Source organism: Sorex araneus, chromosome X, assembly GCF_027595985.1.
Source record: "Sorex araneus isolate mSorAra2 chromosome X, mSorAra2.pri, whole genome shotgun sequence".
NCBI classification, from domain to species: Eukaryota; Metazoa; Chordata; class Mammalia; order Eulipotyphla; family Soricidae; genus Sorex; species Sorex araneus.
In genome coordinates, this window is record NC_073313.1 from 34,165,453 (window position 1) to 34,189,765 (window position 24,313).

The 24,313-nt window shown below is 36.0% G+C and overlaps 1 protein-coding gene and 1 non-coding gene across 2 annotated transcripts in view; one reads left to right on the top strand and one right to left on the bottom strand.

Annotated features, from left to right (window-relative positions):
• DMD (dystrophin) overlaps positions 1-24,313 on the bottom strand; it is a 2,715,231-nt gene that overhangs the window by 2,416,727 nt on the left and 274,191 nt on the right. The window lies entirely within an intron of this gene.
• On the top strand, positions 21,658-21,792 carry LOC129400583 (U8 small nucleolar RNA). Its single transcript, XR_008627795.1, has one exon. It is a non-coding gene; the product is annotated as a U8 small nucleolar RNA (small nucleolar RNA).

Below are 24,313 nucleotides of genomic sequence, written 5' to 3' on the forward strand. Positions count from 1 at the left end.
GCCAAAAGTGGTTAGTAATCCTTCAGGATCATAGTCTTTAAGGAACATAGGAGCCGTTTTGTGTGCGGCTGCTCCAGATCTTGTCTAGGCGGAGAGCGTGCTGGTAACACCCCCATCCCAAGATCTCCTGTGTGCCACGTCACTGCAAGCTTATACCTCTGGGTAGTGGGTTCTAGAAGATGGCGGTCACCACGTGGGCACCACCACCGCGGCTGCAGCCACCCCCGCGGAAAGAAAAGGTTGAGAGAGAAAAACCTTTCCCCTCCTGGGGCGACATGTGGTTGTAGCTCAGTTCACAGTCTAGATGCATCTCTATAAGAAGCTGCTGGGTGCCAAAAATGGTTAGTAGCCTTCCAGGGTCATAGTCTTTAAGGAACAGTGGAGGAGTTTTGTGTGCAGCCTCTCTGCTCATTCTTTCTTATGGCTAAGTCGTCTATCTTTGAAAATACATACCAAAATTTTTTATCTTCTTATCTGTCTATAGGCACTTGGGTTGTTTCCAGATTTGGGCTACTATAAATAGCACTGTGAAGATACTGGTATGCATATATCATTTCAAATAGTGCTTTTGAGCTATTTGGATAGATGCACAGAAACAAAATTCTTGGATCATATGATAATTCTAGTTTTTACATGTTTAGAAATCATCATACTGTTTTCTATAAGTTCCAAGCCAACTTCAGCACCAAGTCATAAATGAGGGTTCTTTTTACTCCAATTCCCACAGCATTATTTCCAGGTAAAATATCCCAGATATTTTCATATTGACCATTCTCACAGGTGGGAGGTCCAAAACCACCCTTTCCATTGTGGTTTCAATTTGTATTGCCCTGATAATCAGTATCTATGAACATTTTTATGGGTGCTTCACATTTGTATGTTTCTTTGATGAAAAGTCTATTTGGCTCTCTTTAATGGGATTGATTTCAAGAAGAAACCCCCTTTTATCATATTTTATAATATTAATAATAAGAATTAATTATCAATCTCTTACTCCAAAAATTATATGAAATTTCATAATAATACATGCTTTGAACAATTTTATCAACCCCAGACATCTTTCTTTTATTGAATCACCATGTGGAAAGTTACAAAGTTCTCAGGATTATGTCTCAGTTATATAATATTCAAACACCCATCCCTTCACCAGTGCCCATATTCCACGACCAAAAACCCCAGTATACCTCCCGCCCCCCCCCAACTGCATAACTGATGAATTTCACTTCATTTTCTCTTTACCTTGATTACATTCCATACTTCAACACAAAACTCACTATTGTTGTTGGAGTTTCCCCCCAAGAAAGACAGCCCTACTACCAAGGAAGCATTTGATTATTAGTTTTCCATTGCTTAGAATGAAGAGATATGTAGTCCCACTGTTCCAAGTACATAACTCTTTTATTTTTCCTTTTCCTTTTTTTTCCTCATCCCCCTTCCCATGCCTCATAATATGGTGGATGCCATGCCGCGTTTCTCCCCGAAAATGGGAAACAACCGGGAAAGAGGGATAGTTCCTCTTCTCGGCCGAACCCCAGACACCTTAAGAAGACAAATTTCCCCAATACATAGCTTTTTATGTCACCACTGAACAGCAATTCTTGTTTAATAACAGAACATTTCTTTATATTTTATTCAATATACCAAATTTCTTACTTTGAGCAAATATGCTACTAATTTTGTTGATTCTAAAAATGATCAGCTGAGTAAGCCTCTAAAATTTGACCAAATTATTCTGTTGCCATATAATTTCCCAAATTATAGAAAAATTGGAATTAGCAGCTTCTTGTGTTAAGCACTGAAGAAATGTTAAAGGGTTTTATTTTATGAATTAATTTTTATTTCACAGCAAAGTATACATATAAAATTTAGTGAATATTCTGAGGAGAACATAACTGAGGAAGGACTAAGTGAATCCATGAGACAATGAAAAACACATTGTCCTAGAAGTTTTTCACAGATGCAGTATTTTAAAAGTTGAACAAACACAATCACCTCTCAGTATCTGTATTGCAAACCATAATGTCCAAAAGGAGAGAGAGAGATGCCATCCATAGAGTGATGGGAGGGAAACTGGGGACATTTGTGGAGTGAAATGTATACTTGTGGTGGTATAGGTGTTGGAACATTGTATGACTGAAACCTAACCATGAACAATCATGAACATCTTTGTAACTGTGTATCTCATGGTGATTCAATAAAAATTAAAAAAATAAAAACTAAAAGTTTTAGCTAGGTCAATTATATTTTAAAATCACTATGTGAATTAAAGTCTGAACAACTAAAAACAGAAAAAATTGGCTTCATAATGTGAATGTAACACTGTCTTCCTCCCCATATAGATTAGCCAATACATATTTAGACGTTTAAATTATGCACACACTCTCATACACACACAAACTATATCATGATGACTCAAATCTTTTCACTAGTCTCTCACTACTACTCTTAGAACAAAAACCCATGAAGTAATATTCTGAGTAGCATGATGCTGAGTAATTCATTCACTTTCTATCATAACAGAACATGCTCCTTATTAAAAATTAATTTCAATTAAGGCATCATGATTTACAAATTTGTTCAGAGTTGAGTTTTAGGCATACAATGTTCCAGCAAAGTTCCAAACACCAATCCCATGCTGCTCCCTATATCTTCTTATTTTCATCTAGTCACACTGATTGAACTTCAAATATCCCAAGATTAGCTTCACTATGGAACACGTTGGTTAACTTATAGATTCCATTAGGTACATTGTCTCAAGAATATTGCAAGCTCAGTCATTACCTCCTGCTCAAATGTTTTAACAAAAGAAAGCTCTTTCTGGACATTTCTCTCTAAAATAATACTTCCCCAATCTTTTTTTTTGGGGGAAAGGTCACACCCAGCGATGCACAGGGTTTACTTCTAGCTCTGCATTCAGGAAGTATTCCTGGCAGTGCTCAGGGGACCATATGGGATGCTGAGAATCGAACTCGGGTCGGCCACGTGCAATGCAAATGCCCTACCCGCTGTGCTATTGCTCCAGCCCCTCCCCAATCTTAATATTTCTCTTTCTTTCTTTCTTCTTCTATATAGTATATGCAAGAATGTGTAACATTTAATAATTATTTGTTGCATTAAGCAACCATCTCCCTTACCTCACTTTTCTGTGTTTGGGAATATTTCTGTCATCAAAGAGTTTTCAGTAGCCAGAAATATAGACATTGGACAAATAATCAAAAGTGTTATAAAATGTACAATGAGAGGTAGGGACACATAATATTTAGAAGCATAAAATTGAAGGAAAAATCTTAACAGAGGAAATTATTTTATCTTCAGATAACTTGATTACAATAGTTAATGTTCATGATATAGATAAATTACTTTACACCTTCATCACCATCAAAGTGCCTCAAGCCCTTCACCTCTGTCCTTATGCTACCTCTGGTAGTCCTCTTCCTCCTCTTCCACTCTATTTCTGCTTGTTAGTCTCAGTTTTGCAAACACAGGCCAAGGATTTGTCCTCAATATGCTGTTATCTGTTCCCTTGTTTAGATTATACACAGCCGAGAAGTGTAATTATCTAGTATCTGTCCTTCTCCTGCCTTATTTTACCGAATATGATACCATCAACTTCCATCCAAGTTGCAGCAAAGTACAAGATTTCCACTTTTTCTATAGCTCTGTAGTGTTTGATTGTATCTATCCACTTATCTGTTGTTGAGCATTTAGCTTGTTATATTTTTTTTGTATAACCTCCTTCAGGTTATACAAAATGTTGCAATGAACATAAGTGCACATACATTTTTTGAATGAATGATTTCGTGCTTTGGGGGTAGATGCCAAGAAGCGTAAGCAATGAGTTATATGGGTACACTGGTTCTCATTTTCCCTGAAATCTCCATACTGTTATCCACAGAGGCTGAACCAGATGACATTCCCACCAACAGTGGATGAGGATGCCTTTCCCTGGAAAACATTATTTGTTTCCAGTCTTTCTGATATGCCATTCTCACTGGTGTGAGATGATAATCTCACTGCCATTTTTTTTCTACACAGAAAATTACCTTAAAACATGGAACTAAAGAATAGTGGTAATCACATGGCTGTCAAAGTATAAAGGTGAACCATGCTACAGGAAGAAAAAAATAACACAGGAAATCTAAAATCTGAAACAAGTCCTTGATGGCTGGAATATGGAGAATAAATGAAAGTGCAAAGTATAGTGAACAGAATAAGGGACTTGAGACAGATAGTGTTTAGATCATGTGCACTTATTTATCAACCACATTATGGATCTTGGAGTTTATCATAAGAGTACTGGAAAGCTGCTGAAAGGTATTACATAAATGAGTGACATGATTAGATTATGTGTTACGCATAAAAAGTAGAAACTGGAAATAATGATTTAAAATGGAGTGGGGAATACTTCCAGAGTATAGAGGCTGCTTAACAGGCACTTCTAGCATAGCTATAATGGAATTTCATTGCAATGTGAAGAAGCAAAACAAATGACATCCTGGTCAGTCACTGTCTGTGTGGAATTAGCACAGTCTCCCCCTGCCTGCTTCAGTTTTCTCAGCATATTCAGTCTCCTCCAACACCCCAAAGATGTGCACCTGAAGTCCATATGTTGTGAACCAGGTAGTGATGTGTGAGTGGGTCTGTGTGTATGTGTAGAGGCCCCATGATAGAAGGTTGCCCTTTTCAGTATTGAGCCCTGCCTTGTGCTCTCAACTACGGAATGGGTTCTGAGCACTTGTGTGTGGCATTAATCTAAGTGGGTTGGAAAAGAAGTGACAAAAGAGCAGTTTAACTCACTTAGCTGTGGAATATAGAAAAAAAAGCCGTGAAGACAAAAGCAAAGGAAAACAAACCCTGGGACTTTGACTACAGACCTGAGGCCATCAGAGAGACAGTGTTTGGGGAGATCAAAGGGAAAAAGGATCTAATGGAATATTATGAAGGCATATTGGGAGGGTGGGAAAGGGGGGGCACACTGGGGATATTAGTGTTGGGGAATGTGCACTGGTGGAGGGATGGGTGTTTGATCATTGTGTGATTGTAACCCAAACATGAAAGCTTGTAACTATCACACAGTGATTCAATGAAATTTAAAAAAAAAAATTAAAAAGATGTGAATTTGCACCCCCAGAACTTAGGATAATTGTTACCTTGTTAAATGTCACCTCATTAGATGCTACCTTTCACATATATTTCCCATACATTTATATCATACATTTATTTTGAATGATGTCTCACTGGACTGGAATGATAGCATGGCGGGTAGGGTGTTTGCCTTGCACGAGGCCAACCCGAGTTCAATTCCTCCATCCCTCTCGGAGAGCCCAGCAAGCTACCAAGAGTATCCCGCCTGCAGGGACGAGCCTGGCAAGCTACCTGTGGTGTATTCAATATGCCAAAAACAGCAACAACAAGTCTGACAATGAAGACGTTGCTGGTGCCTGCTCAAGCAAATCGATGAACAACAGGAATAACAGTGTGACACTGGGATGTCTCACTAAATGTGACCTGATCAGCAGTCTCATTTATTTTTAAATATTTCTTTAAAACATAGAATAGTTAAATGATTATTGTTTAATAATAGAAATATCTTAGGTCTATTGAACAGTTTGCTGATGATTTTTGATTATCAGCAATATTGCCATGTGTATATAACCTATTCATATCAATTACCTAAGGTAAAAATTGGTTTTATTATACACGTTGCTTAAGGGTACAGATTTTAAGAACTGATAAACAATGTTATGTGGGGTTTGCTATATATAAGACCAGATAATTTGACTAGAAATCTCAGACTAAAAGAGAAAGAAGTAGTGAAATTTCGGAAATATTGAAAAAGAAGAACTGATAGGACATTATGATTGATAGGAAATATAGGAAAGTTCAGGGATATGAAATAACAAACATTTCCATGCATTTTCATCTTGGATAACTGAATGAACGAATGGTAGCAGTGTTTTGTGGAATTTAAAAAAAATTTAAAGCTAGGTTGAAATGGCAATATTGCTTGAGGCGTTTTTGTTGTTATTGAGTTTGAGATTCTTGGGAGACTTTCAAGCAAGTACATAAAAGAACACATATCTATTAAAACCTGAATTCTGGAATATCTAAGCATTTTTGAATTAATCAGAATTTCACATACGTAATAATATAGAGATAAAAATAACTCACAGACTGAGTAAACCATTAACAAATACAAGAGTTTATCTAATATAATACCTTAAGGAACTCAAAGTATTAATTAAATGAAAAAGAATGAGACTACTATGATACTGACATGAAATGTCTAGAAAGAAGGGACAAAAATACAGTGTGCTATTCTTAGGTTAGGGGAATTGGAATTTGAAATAAATAAGAAATTTTTAAATGTGTCCAATACTCTTGGGAGATATACTAAGGAAAAGCAAAGTACGTATCAGTTTGGCAACACAAAATAACAGTGAACTGAATGGGAACAATTTCAAAAGAGAAAAAGTAAAAGGAAAGTTTGTATAGATTGAAAACAGTGTTTATATCATGTGAAGAGTGAACTTACTAATACAGGAAGATACATGTAGCAATGGAGCAGAATTTCTCAGTTCTATTTTAGCTTCCCCCCTTTTCTGACAGCACACAAAACTTAATTGTTTTAATACATATGCCTGATGCTCTGGACAATTTTACAAAATCTAAGCAGCACAGTACCTAAAAAAAGATAATTGTAGTAGAGAGCACCGGGTGTGAATTTTTCATACCATTATATTGCCCTTACTTGTCTTACCCCAAATGCCCTTACTTCCAAATTTGTTTGAGATGCAGTATCCCAGCCTCTTTGTTGACAGTTATTGAAAGAGATGAATTAAAATATTCTCTGTGATTGCTTACTTCTCAAGGTCTCACATAGCTGTCAATTTACTTTTCTCATTTTGAAGGTATGTTATTAGGTTCACCCAGATATTGTATTCCTAAATATAATTAATTATTTAACTCATTGTATCATTATGATGTATTCTGTATCTCATAATTTTGCCTGAAATTCTATCTCCTCTGTGTGAAACTAAGAATCACATCAAATTAGTATTCTTTTGAGTCTATTTGCATGCATCTTGCAACCTATCTGTGTCACTAGAACTAAAGTGCTTCATTTTCAAAATTTTACTTTATGAAATCACCATGAGTTAAAATATTATTCATAGTTCGGCTTTTGACAATGTTCCGCCACCAATCCCAGCACCATTGTCAAACCATCAATGTTCCCAGATTTCCTCTTCTACCTGCCCCTCACACACACACCTGAGCCCCAGTCTGTCATCTTGACCATTATCGTTTCAATTTTGTTATTAATGTTTGGTGTTCGCTATTCCAGTGTTGTTTGCTTTGTGGTTTGGATATTTATGTCTATCATTCTCTAATACCACCAATGTGCCTGGCTCATCTTGACCCTTACCCCATTGCTTTTCATTTATCTCTTCTTCCTTTCCCCTTCACTCCATTCCTTTCCTTCTCCTTCCTATACTCTGCGGCAAGGTGATCTAGGCATTCTCCCCTTTGAACCATGGCAGCTCTTCATTCATTTACTCTAAATACCACATATAAGTGATATCATACTGTGTTTGTCCTTCTGGCTTACTTCATTTTACATGTTTTATTCCAACTATATCCATGTTGCAGCAAATATATGAGTTCATCATCCCTTATACTGTGTAGTATTTCATTGTGCATATATACCAAATCTTCAGAACCCCTTGATCTCTTGTTAGACATTTATGTTGATTCCAAATGTTAGCTATTGTACTGAGCACTGGAAATATGGTATGCATACATCACTTTCAATAAATTTTTTTCTGTCCCTGGGGATAGAAACCAAAAAAGTTAGATTTAGGAGTCACAGGGCATCTCAATTTTAAGTTTATTGATAACTCTCTATATTGTTTTCCATAGGTTATTTTTCTCAACAATACAGGGAAATATTTTAGTCCAGTATGGCAAATTCTGTCTGCTGTACTGTGGTGTTAGGATTTGAATCCAGAGACTCACAAATGCAAGAAAAATGATTTAGTGCTAGTCAATAAATCTGCCTTTTAACCAAAGTATTTAATAAGAAGCCTAATGCCTTTTTATTTTCTTTGTCCTGCTTTTGTATTCATTTTATACTCTTTCCACCTTTGGAAGATATCATAAAAATCACTGTAGAACTACTGTTGATAAATTATCTCAGACTTTGAATGAGATACCTACATTTCCTTCTTATTGCTTACAATTTTACTGCTTACAATTCTATTTGGAATGATTGGAGCCTCGATGCACTATTAGAAATGATACAGAAAGAACTTCTATACATACTCTTCAAACAATTTCCCCCTAATAATGATATCTAGCATATCCAGATTACAAAACTGTGATAATGCATAGAAAGTTCAGTGACTGCACACTCCCTCCTAAACATCTTCCCTCACTCTCTAGTATTTCATATGATCACTACCAGAGTCAAAATACAAAGAAGGGACTGGAGCAATAGAACAGCAGGTAAAGCATTTGCCATGCATGCGGCTGACCTGGGTTCGATTCCCAGCATCACATATGGTCTCCTGAGCATTGCCAGGGGTAATTCCTGAGTGCAGAGCCAAGAGAAGTCCCTCTGCATAGCCGGGTCTGACCCAAAAAGCAAAAAAAAAACAAAGAAAATTTATCACAAGAATCCCTCTTGTTATTTTTGTATCATCATGAATAATATTGCCTAATGTTTGGCTTCTAAAGAAGTCAGAGAAGAAACTTAAAAGCAAGAAATGGAAAACTATAATAAAGATATGGGCAGATATAAATTAACTGAAACCCATAAAGACAGTAAGTATAACAAAAGATGTTTTTTGAAAATAAGTCAATAATGCTTAACTCTAGTGACAAAGAATGAAATTTCATCATAAATACCTCATGCAGCTAAAAGAATACTAAAGGGATATCGATAATTTTATTCACATAAGCTCGACACATTAAAAGAAATGAAATAATTCCTTGAAAATAGAACCTGCAGAAATGGAGTCAAGATGAATGAGACAGCATATATAGTCCAGTGGATATTAAAGAAATGGAGGCTCAATTTAAATGCTACAGAGTAAGCAATTTCTATGTGCAGATAGTTCCAATGATAAAATCTTCTGAAACATTTGAAAAAGTATTTCCAATTTTACAAATCTTCTTTAAGAAAATATAAGAGGAGGGACTCATATTTCACATTTCATTTTATTAATACAGCATGTCGACATTCAACACTAGCAAAAATACAGGAAATCAAAAGCTACAGCTCAATACAACTCATAATATGGTTAAAATTAACAAAATTTAGCCACTAGAATACAGCAATATGTAAGTAATATATATGCCATCAAAAGAACTGTTAACTCAAAAGAAGCTGAAAAGATAATTCAGGGACATTCCTTTGACCTGTTACACAGTTTCCCCTAAGAGTTTCTTCTAAAATAGTGGGTAGTTTGTATAGTTCTATTGTCTAGTGTATATATGTTTTTTTCTATAACTACAATTACAATACAGTTTCAATATCACCATATTTACAAAATCTATTTTTAAGGGTATGGATATGGGTCACACTCAGCTATGCTCAGAATTTGCCCCTGCATGTGTGCTCAGGAATCATTCCTGGTAGTTTTCAGGGGACGAAGTGGTGCCAGCTATCAAACCTGGATTGACTGCATGCAAATGAATCTTAACCTCTATTCTATCTTTCAAGGCCCCCAAACCTTAAAACTATCCCTCCCCTCTTTAGCACATCTACCCCTGCTCCACAAAGTCTCCAGCTCTTGGAAACAATTGATTTCAATTTCTACTTTTGTAATTTTCACAATGCAATAATAAATGCAATTATAGGGTGTAAAACTCATTGTAAAGGAGTTTTCTCACCTCAGCATGGTGTGGAGTCAGTATCCAATTAATATTTTTCAATCATTTTTGACTTTTTATGGGGGCAACACTTGGCAGTGCTCAGAACTTACTTCTGGCTTTGCATTCAGGGGTCACTCCTGGCAGCACATGGGGGGAACATGTAGCATGTCTGGGATCAAATCTAGGTTGGCCACAGTCCATAGAAATGTTCTACCTGCTCTACTCCTGCTTTGGACCTGCTGTGCTACTTACTATCGGAAAATTTACTACATTTTACCATTGAGTAGTAATTCATGGCATGCATATACACATTTTGATTACAAATTTTGTTTCCTTTTTGGGGTATTACAAATAAAGCTGTAATCATGTATTCTTTTTTCATATGTGGGCATAAATTTCATTTCTCTGGGAGAAACAAATGCCCAAGAGTCCAATTGCTAGATTAAACAGCATTATGTTGGTGGCTTGGTGGTTTTTGTCTTTTGTTTTCTATTTTTGATTTTGGCCCTGCCTGGTGGTTTTCAGGGCTTACTCCTAGTGGTGACCAGGGAACTCATGTAGGGTGGGAATCAAATGTGGTTTTGGAGTGAACAAGCCAGCATCCTTTAAGCTATATTATCTATCTGGACTAGTCGTTGCAGTTTTTAAAATAAAATGAATAAGCATTTTCTAAAGTGGCCTTAATATTATATATCCACAAGAAAACCATGATCCTTTATGCACATCCTCCATTAGTATTTTGTACTGTTATTTTAAAAAGAATATCCTTCGTTTAGCACATTCAGCTGTTAATATTACTTAGTGACATTGAGTATATTTTCATGTGCTCATTTACCACCCATATATCTTTTTCAATGAAATTCATGTTCTCGGCCCATTAGTTAAGTGAATTGTTTTATTACCTAGAATTTTGAGAGTACTCTATATATTTTATCTAGATTTTTGTCTTTCTTTAAAAATCAAATATGTGGTTAGTACATATAGACTCCATGTCAGAACCTCTATTTTCATCTTCATGAGAGTTATTCACATAGTCATTTGTCTTACCATGTAATATCAAATTAAGAAATTTTAATATTATGAATCATGTTTCTCATTTCATGACTAAGAACCCTATAAAAGCCCTAGGCTCCATTAACTTCTTCTTATACTTTATTCTGAAATTTTCATAGTTAATATTAAGTACATGATCAATTTTTATTTCTTTTTTGTTTTATATTTTTGGCTATGGGACTGGAGTGATAGCAAAGTGGGTAGGACTTTTGCCTTGCACGCGGCCTACCCAGGTTAGATTTCTCCGTCCCTTTCTAAGAGCCTGGCAAGCTACTGAGAGTATCCTGCCCACACGGCAGAGCCTGGCAAGCTACCCCTTGTGTATTCGATATGCCATAAACAGTAACAACAGTCTCACAATGGAGACATAACTGGTGCCCACTCGAGCAAATCAGTGAACAGTGGGACAACAGTGCTACAGTTTTCAGCTATACCCTATGGTGCTCAGGAATTACTCCAGTTTTGTGCTCAGGTATCACTCCTAGCAGTGCTCAGAGGTTCATATGTGAAGCCAGGATGGGATTCCAGTCAGTGGTGTGAAAGATAAATTCCCTACCCACTGCACTATTTGGCAGCCCTTTATTTTGAACTATTTAATAGATATAAAATTTAGTTTAATAGAAAACTCTACCTGATAGATCAATCTACTCGGTTATTAGTACTTATTTTTACTCATATTGTTTATTCTTTTTTATCTTTTTTCTTTTTTTGTGTGTGTCACACCTGGCGATGCACAGGGGTTATTCTTGACTCATGCACTCAGGAATTATTCCTGGTGGTGCTTGGGGGACTATATGGGATGCTGAGAATCAAACCCGGGTCAGCCGTGTGCAAGGCAAATGCCCTACCTGCTATGCTATTGCTCAAGCTCCTCAGACTATTTATTCTCAAGTTAATTATAAATATAAATCATAGCATACTTTCTCTAGCTCTGTCTCTCTGCTTATCTTTTGTTGTCTTCTTTGATCTACTTTAAAAATGTTTAGGATTCTATCTTTGCTTATAATGTTTTAGCACATGAATCCACAGTATACTTTGTGGTGTTTTAGGTAATCCAAAACACATTACTTCTTGGAATCTACTCTTTTCTTCTTTTACTACTTAAAGTGTGATATAGTTACTTTACTTCCATTTTTGTTCCTTTACCCTATCTACTTTGAAAATAAAATTGCCTTAACTAATTTCCTTATACCCATTAAGTACCACATCAGGTGTTATTATACTTTTTGCTTCAACCATAAAATATGATTTAAGAAGTTAATAAGAAAGCTAGTCTCATATACGCAAGGTTATTTGTACCTACTTCAAGGCTTTTTCCCAGTTTGTTCCATACTAAATTTATTTTTGATTTTTTTCTGTTTAGACAACTTTCTTTAATCACTATGGGTATGGAGGATTTCTAGTAACATATTAGTTTTTCTTCATATCATATAAAATATTTTCATGCCATAATCCCATGAGAAATGTCTTTCTTATTACAAGAATACATTTGGCACAATTCCTTCTATTTCAATTTTCATAGTTTAGGCCCTATTTATAAATGTTTGTCCCAGTTATATACTTAATGTTAAATTGGTATTAGTTGTATGTATTAATGTTCTTTCATTTTACCTATATAATCACTGCATTAATCAAAGATCTGATAATCTTTCTTCTGAACAAATACTTTCTTTTAGCTTTGTCTAAATATATAATTAGAATATCCTCCCTTCAATTGCCCTGTAAATTTTTTTATTTATAAATTAATAAATATGTATCTGCTGAAAGTTTTAGGTGCAATTTCATACAAAGAGGGTTCATTTTGGAGGGGAAAATGATGACATTTTATAATATTAAGCTATATAAAAATGTAAAGAAACTTAGGAAACCATATATTTATGATGAATAGCAACATGGACATAAGTTTTGAAATACAGGGACTCCTTCCTCACTTTAAAAGTCACTTTAAGGGCTTGACAGATAGTGTAGCAGCAAGGGCACTTGCCTTGCACACAACTGACATAGGTTCAATCCCATGTACCACATATAATTCTCCAAGCCCTTCTAGGAGGGAATGCTAAGTTCAGGGTTAGAAATAAGCCTTGAGAACAGCCATATTTGGCCCCAAAGCCAAAAATAAACAAATAAATAAAATGTCACATTAGAAGGGTGGGGACATGACTCAGCCTTACACATGTCTTGCCTGTGTGTTGTCCCCTGGGTTCATGCCCTGGCATGGATCCCCCAAAACAAAGAGGGCATGCATAAAATCTACTTTAGATAAGAAATCCATTTTCAACTTCTAGATGCATATCCTAACATACATACAACTAGAAGAATACTCTACGTGTTAGGAGGTTATTTCATGGAATTCAAAGTTCCTTCTGATCATAATTTTATAAGATATATCCCCAATTCTGTGAGACAAGGAAGATGTCATTCCCTTGAATACAAAGATACATCTAGGATTTGAAATGTAGGGCTTAAATGCCACAGATAAATCATATTCATGGCCAGTCAAAGTCCCACATAAGTTTGTTTCAAATCCTTAGTTCCTCCAATCCAATCATAGTTTACCAACCTATTTCTCTGTAAATTTCCCTCATTCCTCTAAGAGAAATATGCTTAATTGGTAGTAATTGCAAAAAGTAACACTGATTAAAATAAATCAGTATTATTTATGTGGAATGCTATCAATTTTAATAGAATTTTATTACGATAACAATTCTGAAACTGAGACCAGAGTTAATTCTTCCTTAAACTTTCCCCCTGTATTTATTACTTGTGAATTATAAGTCAACACTTCCTGTTTAGTATAAGGGTCAGGAAGATTACTCCATAGCTGGAAACCTGCCTCATGAGCGGAGGGGAGAAGGCAGATGGAATAGAGAAGGGATCACTAAGAAAATGATGGCTGGAAGAATCAGTAGGGATGGGAGATGTGTGCCGAAAGTAGATAACGGGCCAAACATGATAACCTCTCAGTGTCTGTGTTACAAGCCATAATGCCCCAAAGTAGAGAGATAGTATGGGGAATATTGTCTGCCATGGAGGCAGGGGGAGGGTGGGAAAAAGGGGGGTGTATACTGGGGATATTGGTGGTGGAGAATGTGCATTGGTGGAGGGATGGGTGTTTGATCATTGTGTGCTTGTAACCCAAACATGAAAGCTTGTAACTATGCCATGGTGATTTTATAAAATTAAAATAAAACACTTCCTGTTTAGAATTCCAACATTCAGTATCCAATTAATGGTTCTGTGACTTTCTAGGAAATATTCTGCCTTAATTTAAGAGCCAAAAGTAACATTTTCTTCGTTTTATATAAATTTTTTCCTCATGCCTATGCTATATAAGATCATATGTCAGTATACAAAGAAGCAAGTCTTCTTCCTTAAATGTCTTTACCTAGCAATATTCATTTCTTTTCTTAGAATCCATCATTTAGGGTTTCCCCTTTCTTGCTTTACCACTACATATATTCAGGCTAACATCAATTTCTCTAGTTCATAAAGTTGATCCAGTGCTCTTTGACTTGCCTCACAGTTCCACAGTGAGAACTCAAGTTCCAAACTTGTCAATATAATTATTTTGCTTAGTTTTGGTTTCTGTGTCCTCCCATATAATAGCTATTCTAGAAAATGGTTTTCACAAATGGAGGGGAGGTTCTTGAACTAAAGAAATAGATAACCTAACAGGTGACGTTAGTCTATATATTAATTACTATTCTTTGGGAGGGGAAGTGATTACTCTTTTTGAAAACTTAAGATGTAATTCCAATGTTGAAATTTCTGTAAAAACAGGTAGTAATATTGTCCAGGCTAGGTATCTGTTATAAATAGGTCATTCAGTTATCTTTCAAATCATAAATTTTAAAACTATGTGATTCTTCTAAAAGTTCAGGACACCCTGACTAAATACAGACAATTTATTTTGACAAATAATAATTTTAAATTTTGAAATCTCCTAAGAAATCACCCAAATTTTCCAGGTAAACATTTCATTCCTTATATCTCAAGCCTTGGCTTACAGATGGTATCTAAATAAAAAATGTCATATAATAGTAATTAATTTTGTGCAAATGCTTAGCCAAAAGTTTAATAATCAAAGCTTACCAAATTTATAACAACAACACATTACTGTAGTTGAGGTTTATAGCAAACATATTTTTCATCTCTTGAGTTCAACCTGTTTATTTGGATCTCACTCATGAAAAGGGAGTCAGAGAATCACAATCTTATGCATCACTTATAAGAAAATGTTTGACATTTTCCAAATCCTTCAATATTTAAAAGAAGCTCAATAGTCTAACCTGAAAAGCCATGTATGTATTTTGTAAGAAGAGAATTTCCCATTCTTTCTTCCAGATTTAAAATTGCAAAGAACCCCTTTGCAACAGAGATTGGCAATTCTGGTCAAAGAAATAAACTTGAATCACTGTCACTGTCATCACTGTCATCCCATTGCTCATTGATTTGCTCAAACAGGCACCAGTGACGTCTCCATTATGAGACTTGTTATTACTGGTTTTTGCATATCGAATATGCCACAGGTAGCTTGCTAGGCTCTGCCGTGTGGGCAAGATACTCTCGGTAGCTTGCTGGGCTCTCCGAGAGGGGCGGAGAAATCGAGCCTGAGTCAGCCTCATACAAGGGAAACACCCTACCCTCTGTGCCATTGCTCCATCCCAAACTTGAGTAAAGAAGTAAATTTACCAGTAGCCATGAGCAAAGTTACTTTAACTTTCATTTATTAGATATTATTTACAAATGACAAAATTGCTCTTCTCTTCAGATTACTGATAAAAATTACAGTGATTACATATACAGCATATAATTTGAAACTCTTCTGTATATTTTCAGCAGGTTGTTGCAATTGTATACTCTTTCATGCTACATGCACATTTATCTGGTATCTGAACTATTTTTTGCAACCCACAGCCATTAGTTTATTATAACAGGTTCACAATTGTGCATTGAGTCATTTAGCTCCAGACAATTTACTTTTGGGGTTCACTGCTGCTTTTCTTTGCCCTTTCCTGCTTCTTTTGAGCTGAGCTGCTAATGATTCATGAAAGAAGGGTAAAGATTCACAGGGACATAAGCTAATGCAAAAACATTTGTGTTTTGTTTCAAATGCTCAAAGTGATAGTTTGTGTACAGTATCTGAAATCTAAAGCAGCATCTCACAAATGAAAGGCATTTTAATCTCTCTTCACAAATGATGTTCTTTCCTCTACCTTCTTTTGTTTTATAATAATCACAAAGACATCACATTTTGGGGAACAAACTAAATGTTTGGACCTACAAAAGGCAAATAAAATTTTTTTTATAACTGTGTCTTTTAGTTAAAGTTAACACAAAACATCACCTTTCATTTTGCCTTCTGTATATTTTGGTCATTTGAATTGCTAAGATTTCTCTTAAGTTCAATATTGTGGATATTATTCACTATCAAAGTAAAAATGTCACTCCTATGAAGAATCAGCTTGTGTTTCATAACAGCAATGAATTTGACAAATCAAACATTTGATTTTTATTTAATAAATCGGAGTCTGGATACTGTTTCAATGGTTTTATTGTAAGATCTAGCAAATGTATATTTATTGTACTTTTACACGTGGACAGCCAAACACTGCAGGCATATCTCAGATACCCACAAGTGGATATAAAGCCACCCAGTCATTGAGTAACAGATCTCTTTGTGCCAAGATTTTGGTGCTTAAACAAAGAATCAAAGAATGTTACAAAAAATGAGCAACTAAGCTTTTAGATCATTTTTCTACATAAAGATAAAAACAGAGGATATTAGAAAAAAGGAACTGACCTTTCATATCATGTCTTTCAACATTATCTATTTATGGGTGATGGAACTAGGGTCCTTAGGGAAAAACACAGTCCACAGTAGCGAAAAGTTAGTGGCTGTGCTGAGACAAAAATTTGGAATACCAGCCCAGTGCTGTTTGCTATTTTAAGAAATTATTATCCTTCAATGATCAGGCTGCTAGCAGCTCTACAGCCTCTATATATCCATACGTACTCATATTTTATACTCTGCTATCTTATTCAAAACCCTAAAAAGAACCCCTGCATGAATAAACTCTGAGGTCGGAGCGAGATGGTAGGTGCGGATGGACCTCAAATGGTCCTATGTTGAGTGTAGTGTTTTCTGTGTAAACCAAGAGCTACACCAGCTCATTAACAATACAACCTTTCTCAGCACAGACCATATAGAAGTAAATAAAACTTAAACAAGGTAATACAACTTAATGAAGTTCCTGCAACGTAACTAAAAATTTCATATTGCTTACTCTCAGGAGAATATATGCTATGCCTTTTTTACCCTCTGTAAGTACATTTGTGCAAAGGATTTTAATAGAAAGAATAGTTAGAGACTCAGAAAGCCAGAAGAATAGGAAAAATATAGAAAAAAACAAAGTCAATGAAAAGAACATCTCACCAAGAATACCCTATCTAGCTAGATTATTATTCAGATTTGAAGGAACTATACAGAGCTTCATGCATAGGCAACAGCACGGGGAATTCACAGCCTTGAAATCAGTTTTGCAAGAAGCAGTAAAAGGACAGGAGAAATTTCTCTTCATGTGGTATTAAATATGGCACTCACTAATGGCTGTCCTTGGCTAGATTAAGAAAGATTAAAATATATAGCAATTACCCCAAATCGACTCTTGTTAATTTATTTTCAAATGATTCCATTTGCCACTCTCTTAAGTTGTTTGGACCAAGTAATGTGAAATACATTTATTAATATGCCTGCCCAGGGGGCAAAAATATAAGACAGCTCTTTTATGACAGGGAAGATATGATGATTACCACAATAACATTCAAATACAAAATAAAATTTAATGCAGTGTTTTAGAAGCCAGACTTGAAAACTTTGTTATGCAAATAAGAATAGGCAGTATATTGTACAGTATTAAATACTTTGAATTTCCTTATTTACCTAGGTTAAAATCATATAACAATTAATCACTACAAATTGGCTTTTGTTGGTTTATCTTCTGATAATTTCATTTGCCATGTCATTAACCTTTTTTGGAGCAAGCAATATGAAATAACTGTCATCTGCCTGCTAAGGCAGCAGGCTGGGGTATAACAGGGAACCTGGGGACATTGGTGATGAAATTGGTGTTTTATCATTGTATGCCTGAAACAATTCTAATATGAACAACTTTGTAAATTATGATGTCTTAATTAAATGAATATATATATATTTTTTAAGAGAAAGCATAGTTAGGGACCATAATATTGGAGGAATCTTTGCAGTTACTAAAGATCATCCTACTGAACATTTACCAATTTTTATATAGAATGCATCATTTAATGTATACCTATCTCCTACCTCAACTTCCCCTAAGAAAGAACTCATTTTATGTATATTGTGGCTAACATCTGGTGCTTTGGATGGCTACTCTGGGATAAGTACTCAGGAGTCACCTCCAGGGGTATTCAGGAGATCATTTGGTGCTGGAGATTGAACCTGAACCTCTGGTGTGCAAACCGTGAGCTTAGCCTATTAAGCTATCTCCTCAATCCCCAAATAAAAACTATTAAGTAATGCCCTTAAAACTTATGATATTGCCATGTTATACTGTATCATAAGTAAGCATATGACTAAGAAAAAGATCCATGCTTCAGAGTTGATAAATATTTGGATAATAAAATTCATTATATAACATATATATCGTCATCATCTCTAGAGGCTTATAACTGTCAGTACTGTACACATTTATACCATATAATGGATATTTTATATGTGCAAGGGGAAGTGAAATATTTTAATTACACTGTCAAATGAACTTTCTACTGCATTATTTCAGCATAACTCTAGGATATTCCAAATGGACTAAAAGTGAAAATAACCTAAACAGGGGCCCAGAGCATGAGTCTAGAGGGCCAACTGGTAGATTAGAGGCCATAGGAAAGAAACAAAGTCAGAGGGGACCATTATTGGTAGAAGGTTGAGAAGCACTCATTTGGAACACATAATTACGCATCCTATATTAAGTCAACCTCAATTTTAGAAAGAAACTTAGGGGCAGTTGAACACAATGATCCGTTTATCAAAAACACAGAGAAAAGTATAAGCTAGAAGTAATTCCTAGTTAGATGAGAGTGGTATGCTGTTTACAATATTCAAAATCTGGAGAAAACAACCAGAGTGTCCAAGAACAGATGACTGGTTAAAGAAACTTCTACACAATGGAATACTATGCAGCTGTTAGAAAAGATGAAGTCATGAAATTTGCATAAAAGTGGATTAACATGGAAAGTATCATGTTAAGTGAAATGAGTCAGAAAGAGAGGGATAGACATAGAAAGATTGCACTCATCTGTGGAATATAAAGTAACAGAATGGGAGACTAGCACCCAAGAGTAGTAGAGATAAATATCAGGGGGTTTGCTCCACGGCTTGGAAGCCTGGGGGAAAAATCAGCTCAGACAGAGAAGGGACTGCCAAGTAAAGAGTGTTTAGAGGGCCCACTCGGGATGGGAGATGTATGCCAAAAGTAGACTATAGACCCAACATGACGGCCATTCAATACTTGCACTGCAGACTACAACATCCTAAAGGAGAGAGAGAGAGTAAAAGGGAATGCCCCTGCCACAGAGGAAGGGGTGGGAGGAGTGAGAGGGGGGTGGGAGGGATACTGGGAACATTTGTGGTGGAGAACAGGCACTGGTGGAGGGATGGGTACTCGATCATTGTATGACTGAAACGTAAGCACGAAAGTTTGTAAGTCTGTAACTGTACCTCGCGGTGATTCATTAAAAAAATAAAAATAAAAAAAGAAGAGTGGCGTGACAACAATGTGGTAAGTATTCAGTTTATATCAGCATCTTGGGAAGAATCAGATTGCAATATATCCAAAGAGGAAATAACATAGATGTCTGCTAGTCATCTTCTGGTATCTTGGCAAATAGGCATGGTTTTTCTCATGTGGAAATTTTAAAGCCCATTACTTTCCACCTTCTTTCACACTCATTTAAGCATTAGTTTTTTCTCCATTACCAATTATGAACTGGAGCGATAGCATGGTGGGTAGGGCATTTACCTTGCACATGGCCAACACGGTTTCAATTCTTCTGTCCTTCTCGGAGAGTACAGCAAGTTACTGAAAATATCTTGCCCGCACGGCAGAGCCTGGAAAGCTACTTCCGGCGTATTTGACATGCTCCAAACAGTAACAACAAGTCTCACTCACAATAGAGACGTTACTGGTGCCCGCTCGAGCAAATCGATGAACAACGGGACGACAGTGCTACAGTACAGTGCTACCAATTATGAAATAAGTCATCCTTTTAAATAGTTTTACATAATATTATCCTTCCCATAGCTCCACAAAACAGTCTAAAGGTTTAAAAAAATTTAATTTTAGTTCCCTACTCTCGTGGAAAATAGCAACAAGGAATCTTGAACAGGTCTCACCCAAGATAAGAACCAAGGGAAAAATCTATGCTGAAAATGCAAATAACTGTCAGTCACCACTATTACGACCACTACCCAAGGAAATTAAATTTCAGTTTAAAAATAGGATACCTACCACTGAATTGTCCACATGAACATGTTAAGTGTCAACACTACTATGCTTGTTTACAAGGTGGGGTGGAGAGAGAGGGAAACTTGCACCATTGGTGGACAAATACTGACACTGATGGTGGATTTTTTTTTTCTTTTTGGGTCACACCCAGCGATGCTCAGGGGTTACTCCTGGTTCTGCACTCAGGAATTACTCCTGGCAGTGCTTGGGGGACCATATGGGATGCTGGGGATCGAACCCGGGTCGGCCACGTGCAAGGCAAACGCCCTACCCGCTGTGCTATCGCTCCGGCCCCTGATGATGGTGGATTTTGAGTTGGAGCAACATATGGCTGAAACTCTCTTATCAAAAGAGTTATAAATCTAAATAAAAAGATACATCAAAATATTTTAAGGAAATTTCATTGGAAAGGTAGAAAAGCACAGAGTTTAGGTGGTCAAGATGAAAGGCAATGCCCAAATTTTCTCTATCAATACAGTTGACCTAAATTTGTTCAAAAATACTTTTACTTCTGTTTGATGCAATTTTATAATCCTGCACCAATATCCTTTTTACTCTTGCTGATTATTATTTTGTTACTCAATGATTTTTCAGTGTAGCGGATTGAACCCAGGACCTTATACATGAGAAACACATGATATATCACTGATTTACATTTCAGGTCTCAAAGGCTTAAATGTTCTCGGGAGAATTTTGGGTGAGAAAAGAAATGGTACAGTTATAGCACATACCATATAGATTTATGTTACAAGATATTTTTGAGTATGTCTAGAAATATGAGTTCAGCCAGGCTTGTATAAGACTATTATGATAAATTAAGTAGTAATGGTTTCCAAGTTCAGTTTTCTTATCTCTCAGGAAAATGACATGAACAAGAGATAAATCTTTATCTTGTGTAGTTCTGGCAGAAGTTTTGGCATTTGGAATTATGTCAGCATATAATGGGCCAAATCAACAGTTCATGGTTAGAATCCTAGAGTGGGTATCTTTATCTTTAGCTTCCCATGAGAATATGTCTGCTATCATCTAAGGGATGTTTAAATTCACCCTAAGACAGAAATATAAAGAAATACAATATGAATAAAGAAACATAAATGTATAAAATAAGTATTTCAGAGATACTTAATTCCCCAAATTTACCATAACATATTCACTTGATGAAAATGACAGGTAAAAATCTGAGTGAATTTCAGATAAAATAATCTTTACCTGTTCCTCTATTCAGAGGGCAGATAGAACATGATGATTTGAGTGCACATGATTCATGATTAGTGTCTCTGCATGATTAGGGATTGCAACACTATAATCGCTCCTATCTGATCATTTAAAAAAAAATACTAAGAATGGTAAATATAGTCCATGCAGGTATCTTTTGAATGTTCTGATTTCTTCATGTATGCAAGAGATTATGAAAGAGGAGGTATAACATCAAGGTAATACTGAGGGATGCTGCAGTATGTGTTTTAATCTTCTCTACTAGAAATGAAAATGGCATATAATCCTTCAGTAGCACTGTAGTGTTGTTGTCCCGTTGGTCATCGATTTGCTCGAGTAGGCACCAGTAACGTCTCTATTGTGAGACTTGTTGTTACTGTTTTTGGCATATTGAATACGCCACAGACTCTGCTGTGTAGGCGAGATACTCTCGGTAGCTTGCTGTGCTCTCCGAGAGGAACAAAGGAATTGAACCTGGGTTGGCCACATGCTAGGCAAATGCCCTATGCACTGTGCTGTTGCTCCAGTCCATATACCATAAAATTTGCCTTAGAAGATGTTGAACTGCAATGTGTTACTTGGATTAAATCCTTAAGTATTTACTATTTATACACAACTTGTATTTAATCTCACTTTATTTGATTTCCTTTATAATTTTGTAATAAAATGAAATATTTACCATTTTTTAAAATTTTGGGCTTTGGTTGGGTTTTATTTTGGTTTGAGGCAACAGCTGGTGATCCTCAGGGATCACTCCTAGCGGTACATAGGGATTACTTCTTTCACTTCACAGAGAACCCTATGGGATGTCAGGTATTACATCTGAGTTGTCCGTATTCAAGGCAATGCCCTACCTGATGTACTCTGTCTCTGGCCTCATTATGTTCCGAATTTAAAGATATTTTTCCCTCCAAATATGTATATTTATCAAGATAGTAGAACCAATGAAAAAGAATCAGTAAACTCAACTAATATTTGTTTTGACATTTGAGAGAATATAATTATTTGTCAGGCATTTCATTGGAACATTATTTGTGAAACAGTGTTATATTTGTGCAGAAAGAATAAAGTGAACAAGAGACATTTTTACCACAAACTTTAATAGCGTATATGCACATACACCATGGAATAAAATATTTTGTTCAAATAGCCAATTGATTTCCTACTTTATTCTTATTCATCCATATAGTAGCTGCCTTTATTTGTTGTTCTGGTATCATTTATCAAATAAAACTTGGAGCATGTGGAGAGAGTACAAAGGCTAAGGCAATTGCCTTGCATGTGGCCAAGCCTGTTTTCATCTCTGGCATCACAATAGGTTCCCTGAGCACTACCAGGAGTGATTTCTGAGCACAGAACCAGAAATAATCCCTAAGCATAACCAGGTGAAGCCCATACTCCACCCCACAGTTTAAAAATCCGTATAATTTGGACTGTGAGTTACAAAACCACTTGGAACTCATAGCAGAGAAAATCTTGAAAACCAAGACAGTTTTACTTTTAGGAGTTGAGTATTTCACAACACAAAAGACTGAACTTGGACAGAGATTAGGGTCAAACTGTGCACAATAAATTATACCTTCAGTACTAACAAAATATTCAAATTCCCCTATGCTTACAGCTTACATAAATATTGTATGAGTTGAACAGAACCCCTGAGTTCCTGAAAGGGGTTCTGGTATCATTTTATCCCAGAATAATAAAATACCTCAGACAGATTTTGGGTGACCCAAGAGCAGAGAACTGTGATTCACTTTGAGGGTTAAGTCTGGGAGAAGCAAGTTTCACAGTGAACATTGAATATTTTATTTTCTTTACATTAAATTTGTGGAGTTAAAAATGGTTGGGCCCATATAAAGAAAGAGTGCCTGTGAGCATAGAGCACGGAGGGTCGATTAAGGCAGCTCTAAATTTCCTTTGCCATCCAGGAGGGCTATAGAAATGTCTAAAATATCTATTTTCCTCCTCCATAAAGTGGCATCCCACAATTCTCAATGTCTCTTACCACTAATCATCTCTCATCTTCATAACCTTTGGCCAACCCTGGGGCAAAGGAAGGAAGGAAAAATCACCAAAATGGTTGAAACTGAAACCTGAATTGCCTGAAGTGAAGAAACCTAATACACACACCAAAAATGAATTACCATCATTCACCTGGAAGTGAAGAAATGAAATTTTCTGTCAGGTGCCTACACAGGACCTTGAAATAGAGATTGATATATTACAGAAACATTTTGAGCAAAACCGAATACGTTGCCTTAGCAAATTTTGCTATATACAGAAAGTACTTGAAGATACACAATGGATGTTCCAATCATCCCCCTTGCTCTTGTAATTGCCCAAGCTATGCCCCTTTATAAAAACTCTCTCACTTCATGTTTGACCCTATCAAAATTCTCACTTACCTCTGCTCAGGAGCATTTGCTGAAAAGCGGACATCATAATATGATGAAAGTAATTCACACCAATTTACGATAAGGTTGAATTTCGAATGAAAATAGAATGGTGGATTTCAGAGCAGTAGGTCAATGTAACTTGGAAAGCCAGTGGAAATATATATATATAACCAGTATTATAATTTATAGATTTTTATTTGCTGAGAACACCCCCATACTCAAATCATCATA